Below are 8,287 nucleotides of genomic sequence, written 5' to 3' on the forward strand. Positions count from 1 at the left end.
GAGTGTGGGTGGGCACATGTCGTTCAATCCCCTCTTAGTATTCTTGAACTCCTTCCAACCACAAGAGAGCCAAAGGAAAAATTATTCTTGAGAATTAAACAATTTTTTCTCTCAGGAATCTTTTGCCAATAGCCCCCAAAAAGTCTCTCAAGTGGTCTAATGAATAATCTGACTTGCTGGGCTATTTATAATGTTTAGGAAGTCATATATCCGTAATAATTAGGTTTTTTAAAGTTTATCTCACTTACAGAGTCAGTTTCACCACATCAGCATGCGCTACGCATTACAACTGGTCGACCGGTTACAGAGAAGTTACAACTCAATGGTCAACCTGTCCTTCATGAACCGATCGACCGGTCTGGTTGACTTGTCTAAGCTAGGGAAACTTATTTTCCTAGTTTTTCAATACGAGAAACTTGCACAGAACCTTACTTTTGATTCAAGCAACCCAATAGGAAAGTTACTTTATGAAAACAGTCATATAATAGTCTTCCCACATTAAATAACTCTCAAAACAATAATTCAACCAATTTATCTAGAATTAATTTTAACAATTAATCCTCCCGATAAATTTCTCATGAATTAAAGAACCCGAAACATCAATTCAACCAATTTATCTAGAATTAATTCATCAATTAATTCACCCGATATATTACTCATGAATTAATTAATCGATCTCATATTAACTTTGAACCTCTTTTACAGAAATAACACAAGTTACCAATATGTAGTAAATAGGTCATATCATTACAGGAAATTGTTGTTGGGAATGGTGTCCTAGAAGCATGAGATGTGATAGGATATTTATTATTTATTTAATAAAAGAGTTTATTCATTATTTTATGTGCATATATTTATGAATATTTTATGAATATCAATGAAAATTCTATTATTATTTATGTGACCTTAAACATTGTATATAAGTGTTATATACGAGAGGATAATGTTTAAGGATAATAATAAAAAATGATGTTCATAATGAATTTAATTAAAGTTTAAAATCTTTAATTAAAATATTCTTAATACATGTCATTCCTATTTAGAATGGAATGGTATTATCCGCACTGTTAATACGGCGAGATATTGAATGAGTGTATTATGCATAATGAGATTATGTGGAATAGGGACACAACCACAATATGAATTTCAAATAATTTTCGTTAAGTATAGAAATTCTAATTAAGTCTACCGATGGTCATGTATAGAATGATCTTAATCCCGAGTTCTTAACAAACTCTTATTTATGGATTTGTGTCTTTGATTTACTCAGTACGGATTCTGAGACCCTGAATCATATTCCTTGTATTTTGGAGACATCATGAAGTAGGTAGCTGAGAATGTTATTATATGAGATGTAATCCATTCCTTCTTGAGAAAGAAGCAGATAAATAATTCTCTTGAGTGTTGATTCAGTACTTGAATTAGTAAGAGCGCTCTGGTTCATGAATGTGTTTTATGAATCATTATCCATTAGAGAATCAATGGCACTCAAGGATAAAGATATAATTAGAGAGGTTAACGGAATCTACTAAGCTTTAATTATGAATTATTTATGGAGGATTGATCTATATGCAGTGACTATATCAAATGGACACTTCACAGTTTAGAAGTAATTTATGTCTATAATTTTGAAAGTGCAATTCCAAGTTTATAGTAGAGTAACTATTGGAATTGATATAATTAATTAATTAATTAAAGTGTTTAATTAATTATTAATATTATTAGAGCTCGGAATTATAGGACATTAGTCCCCGCGTCGTCCTAGTAATTCTACAAGACACAAAGGGCAAAATGAGAATTTTAGAATTACAGAATTCTAAAAATAAAACACTCAAGAATAATTAATTATAAATTAAATAATGTGATTATTTAAATTTGAATTTGAATTTTGGATCACTTATGTGAAGGTGTTCACATAGTGTGAACACAATTTAAATTTATCCCTTTAAACTTATTTGATAACTTGTTTAATTTATAATTCAAATTAATTTAAGTTTGACTTAACTTAGAATTTGAATTTTAAGTCAAAATTGGACTACATGATAAAGGATGATTTTCTCTTCCTTCCCTATTTGAAATTGGCGCCACACAGAGATAAGATCCCAAGAGGATGGCCGGCCACATCAAGGATAAGGGAGTGGGAGATTTTGTTCTAAATTCAAATAGAAGATAATTAAAAAGCTTAGTCTTGGAGATAAATATTGGATTCCTTCTAGAAGTTTGACTTCTACTCTATAAATAAGAGAATAATTTCTCACAATTTTTGACCTATTTTTTTTTTTAGTGTGGCTGAAATTCTCTTAGTGTGGGAAGGAAAAAAATTTCTCCAAAACTTTGACATCGTGCATGCATTGGTGTTGGTAGAAATTTGAGCGTTTATTCTAACCTATTTTGTCTCAGGTGTGCCGACACACTCGTCTTTGCGGATTCTAAGAATTGACGTGGAAGACATTGGTTTTCTAAACACAAAGCATTGGAGCAAGGATTATTTGTGGTCAAAGAACTCAAGTTATCATCCTAATCGGCTACCAGGTATAATTCCTAATTGAGTTCTTATTAAATAAATTAATGTGATTAATTTATTCATGCATAAATTAATATAATCTACAGAGTATCTCAAAGGTTTTATGAAAATTTTTGTTATACACAATCCGTTACTTCCATGCTTCCGCATCCGAATTCAATTCAGAAACCAACAATTGTGTGAGCTAGCAAAGGGACCCGATGGACATATATAAATCAAGCTCCTATAATCATAACGCTACTTGTAAACCAACAAGTCTGTCTCATTATCATAAAACTCTAGCGCTATTCCACTAAAAGCCTAGAGCTGCACTCTTGATTTATATAGCACATTTACAAAGCTCTGAATAGCACTTGTCCATGACTCAATATTTTAGTGTATCATCCCCATAGGATATCCATAATCAACTTAAGGTAAAGTTCTATTTTACCTTCCCGATTACATTTATCTTATGTTCCATTACCACTCCATCAGAAAATCACTATTCACACTATTACAAATAGTAAACCATTAGATAACACAGAGTAGTCTAATGGCCGAGCACTCGTATTTTTCAATCCACAGATAATGCGTAAGAGGATATCATTGACTCTTTATAGGAGATATGGATTCCACTATCTATGAATAAGGAATCTATGCATACACGAGTCGTACCCCCAATGTACCGGTAAGCGTAGCTTTACATAATGTCAGGATGTCTCCCTTTGGTACATCAAAGGATACAAGTTAAGCATATGGGTTCATTATCCATCTCAAGATTAAGATGACCACATATAATTCGTCAAAAATGAATTATTTTATACAAACATAATTATTAATTAAAACAACTCAACTTTGGTCTGACCCAATATAGATTCTATCACTAGAAACTATATCAATGTCTCTATTCATGGAGTCCCACCTCCGACGACCAAGACAAGCCGTCTCCATTAGGAAGTAGACGACATAACAATCTTAACATGAATAAAGTGCCCAACTTTATTCCCTCGATTGTGGATCATATAATTTAGACTATCATCTTTAGATTCCTGTCTTCCGCATGTTCTTCTCATTACATGCATGACCTAAAGATTTAGAATGACAGTCTCAAACTTTCAGTTTGCTTATCATACATTTATTCCTAAGGGCATAAACGCTAACAATCTCCTACTTGCACTTAAGTGTGTAAATGTGACATGCTATGCATCCCCATAGCCTCAACATGCTTCTCAAAGGCCTTAGCCGGTAGGGCATTCATGAACGGGTCAGTCATATTGTCCTCTGACGCGATCTTGCATATTTCCACATGCCCTTCTTCAATAAAGCTCCTTATCACATGATATTTCGTGCCTAAGTGCTTATTCATTTTCTAATATCTTAGTTCTTTGGTGTTAGCTATTGCCACACTGGTATCATTATACAGTTTCAATGGCTTTGTCACAACGGGAACTACTTCAAGATCCATCAGAAATTTACGGAGCCACACTGCTTCTTTTGAAGCATCACTAGTTGCCACATACTCGGCTTCCATCATTGAGTCAGCAGTGCAAGTTTGCTTGATACTCCTCCATACGATGGAACCACCTCCCATATTAAAACGAGAACCTGAAGTCAATTTCCTAGAACCTAAACATAATTGAAAATCTGAGTTTGTATATCCTAAAGGTGTCAACTCCTCCCAAGACATCACTATGCACAAGTTCAAGAACCTCTTCAGCCCTATTGTCCTTAGATGCAAATGGTCTTTTGGTCATTTTACCCTCTAAACAAGACTCACATTGGGGTAAGAACCCAACCCTTAAAGAACTTAAAGGTCCATCATTTACCAACCTCTGTATCTTGTTAAGTCACAAATGGCAAAGATATGTCTCATTAGAGAGAGAAGTTTTAAGCCTTTTAGAGATTAACAACTTCAGTGTTTAGCAGTGAGTCCATCTTAGGTTTGGTAAAATATAGATTATTTTCCATCCATCCATCACAGATAAAAAACTTATTTTTACGAATCATAACTTTATTATTAAAATAAACTGATTAAGAATCCATAAATAAACAAGCAAAAAAAATAAGATTCCTCTTAAATTGAGGAACATAAAAACAGTCTCGCAAAAATAAACTCCTATAACTATCAAAAGAAAGATGGACATCTCCCACTGCTTCAGCCAACACTAGAGTTCCGTCGCCCATCCTCAATGTGAAGCTTTCATTTAGAAGACTTCTCATTTGCTTGAATCCCTGCAGAGCAACACACACATGATTAGTTGCTCCAGAATCTATGATCCACTTGTCACTGGATTCCTCAACCAGACATGCTTCCATAATCAAAAGATCACACTCACCACTTTTGCCTTTAAAGGCTAGGTACTCTTTGCAATTCTTCTTCTTGTGCCCCACCTTCCCGCAATGAAAGCACTTGAGCTTGTTCGGGTTCTTCTTCTTCTTGTTGTTCTTGCCCTTGTTTGGCGGAACTGAAGAACTCTCCTTCTTGGCTCCTTGCTTCTTCTTTCCATTCCCTGGAGAAGGTTTGCAGGAAGATGCCTCAGCCAAGTTGGCCTCCACAACAGTTGACCCCTTGATGATCCACTCAAACTTTTGAAGTTCTTCCATCAACTCTGTCAGGGTTATATTTTGTTTAGCACTCAAATTGAATGTTGCCCTAAATGGAATATACTCTTTCGACAAAGTTTCAAAAATCATGGTCAATTGAGACTCAGCGTCGATGTCAGCCTCATTGGTTTGTGCATCAGCCAAATAGCACATCACCTTCAGTATATGTTCTTTTATGGAAGACCCAGCCTTTTATCTATAATTAATGAGGTTACTTAGGGCTTGCCGACATTTTTCAGCGGCTTGGCCGCCGAACATATCCCCAAGATTATCCATAATATAACGAACAGTTATGTAATCTTCATGTTGTGCTTGATGCACAGTGGACATGCTCGCCATCATATAACAGTGAGCCATATCGTCAGAGTCCTTCCAGCGTTGATACGCTAGAAAAACCTCATTTGAAGCATCAACAAGTGGATCCAGAGGACAAGGTGTATTCAGTACGAAATTCAGTTTCTCAAAGGTTAGGATGATTTTTACGTTCCATTTCCAATCGTTAAAATTCTCGTCAGTTAAAGTGTGTTTGTTAAGTATCGATGATAATGCGCTAGCAGACATTTTGGTCTACAATAAACATTCATATATGTAGTATAAGCAAACTTGCATAAATTTTTAGTAATCAAAATATATACATATTATAATGCAACCAATATGTTTGTGTGTCAAAACCTTGAAAAAATCACAACTTTACAACGATAATTCCCAACTCAAAATTTTGTAAGCTCCTAGGGGAGATCATGCAAAATTTAATTGGAAACACGGATCCCCTCTTATCAATATATACCATCCGGATCAATCTTTGTCCAGTATCTATTGATAATCATTTTCTTTGGCCATTAATTTAATTAATAGAGCTCTTAGGGGAGATTAATAATTAAATTAATCTTGGGTGTATAACCATCGTTTCAACTATGTGATCCATATTTTATAATTGTCACCTAAGGGTGTACAACAATAAAATATGCCCAAATAAATTATTCTCTCAGAGATCCACACCGATACATAATGAATCCCTTCCAAGGGGTCGGTATCACCATGTGTTACCTACGGACCAATGATAGAGGCCATGGGTCTTTTCTTCAAAAACCCTCACCCACTCAATCTTTTAGAAAACAGGGTTTTATGTTAAAAATATGCATGAACAATTTTAATGAGCGGCACTCCCTATTCTACATGACATGTTATCACATATATAACAATTATATTATATGCAATCATACAAAGCAATTAAGCTAAGCAACAAGCATAATAATAATAACCGTAATATTATGGTTCCATCCTAGAGAAAAGAAAAAATAAAGATTACTAAGAATAATCAAAATATATATCGATCCTTCATCTTGAATCTTCCCGATTGTCCTTGAATTCTTCATCACGATCAAATTCTGATTATCATAAAAGTATTTTTCATGTTTTCTTGAAAAAATCTAAAAAAACTGCAAAATCGTGCACTGCCACGTTAGGTCCGGTCGGCCGGTGACAAAGCCGTTATACTCCACTGGTCAACCGCCTTACACTAACCAGCTAACTAGAGAGGTCGACCAGTGTCTCTGTGAATTTTATGAATTTTCTGAATTTTCCAGATTTTTGACAATTTCAAAAAAATTGTCACCAAAATGCTAAAAAACAGAAATCAAAGTAGTTTTTCAATTTATTAAAAAACACAAAACAATTTTATAAACCAAGGAAAAATTAGATACCTTTACTGTGGGATCTAGTTGTGATTTTTAATGAAAAATCATTTGAACAACAACAAACTTGTAGGCGGAATTTCAAAAAAAATTTTAACATATCCATTTAATTCCAAATTAAATGTAAACCACAACGAGAGATACATGCATGATATATGTTTATAGACAAAGGAATAAAATGACAATCATACCTTTGTGACGATTGAATCAAAAATGACCGCAAGGATCTTGTCTCACTATCTCACGTTCCGAGATGGAGAATTACCGTGAAACAAGATCATTGATCTATCGATACGATCACACCAAAAAACCACTCGTTGATTCAAGACTATGACTCTAAGTGTTTTGGGATGACAGAGTGGGCTCTTTTCAAAAAACCTAAGGAAACAATTTTTCCTTCTATTTTGTCTCAAAATTCCGGCCACCCTAAGGAGAGAAAAGTGTGAGATATTTTCTTCTCTTAAAAACTCATAGCTAGGGTTTTCAATAATATCCTTTTATAGGAGGAAATTCAAAAACTCAAACCCTAGATGGGATTTTCGAATTTCCCCTTCTCTCTAGGATCAAAATCCGAAATTCCCCATATGGCTAGGGTTTTCCGAATTTTCCTTTTTTGGAGCAAAATTCGACTTCCCCATATAGCAAGGGATTTCTGAATTTTCCAAATAAAATCAACTTTCTCTCTCCTTTAGTTGCCAAATAAAATCATGTTTAAATTTTATTTTGAATTTTAAATTAATCACTATTAATTTCAAAATTCAAATTCATTCCTTTTATTTTTCAATTATCAAATAAATGAAAAATAACACAATGAATTTTTAAACATAATTATATAACAAAATATCAGTTTCTATTTTCCCACTTATTAGAGCTAGCCTTGAGACCGAATGGACCCACATGAACAAAGCTATGGAATTACAATACTCGACTAACTTATCCCGATAAATTATCGACATATTTAATTCCGACATCGCATGACTCCACTAAAAGTTCGATGCCGAATAATCTCTCGATTCATATGCGCTATTTTCTGATGGTGTTAATACAATTTATCACACGGTCCACAGAATAAATGCATTATTATCTTTCGTAAATATCAGTGATCAGAATGGTATAGAATATTACCGTTTTACCATTCCAATAATTATTTCCTCAACTCCTTTATTTGACTGTGAATAAGAAAGACATATGTTCGTAAGATGTCTCACACATGTCACGATGTCTTAATCAATGAATATCATCATTGAATACCAGGCCTAGTTTATTTATTCACACACCCATCAATAAAGCATGAGGTGATATTATTTCTTACGAATTCCATATCTGTGAATCACATAACTCCAACTCAATTTTGTCATGATCCCAATAGCCGAGATGTTGTTCAAAAACTGTGAACTAATCTCACTGGTGAATCAAAAATCATGAGAAATTAAGTCGAGTTATGTATTCACTTCAGGATTGAGATAATTACACAAATATACTTAAG

This window comes from Morus notabilis, unplaced genomic scaffold, assembly GCF_000414095.1.
Source record: "Morus notabilis unplaced genomic scaffold, ASM41409v2 Scaffold130, whole genome shotgun sequence".
Taxonomy (NCBI): Eukaryota; Viridiplantae; Streptophyta; class Magnoliopsida; order Rosales; family Moraceae; genus Morus; species Morus notabilis.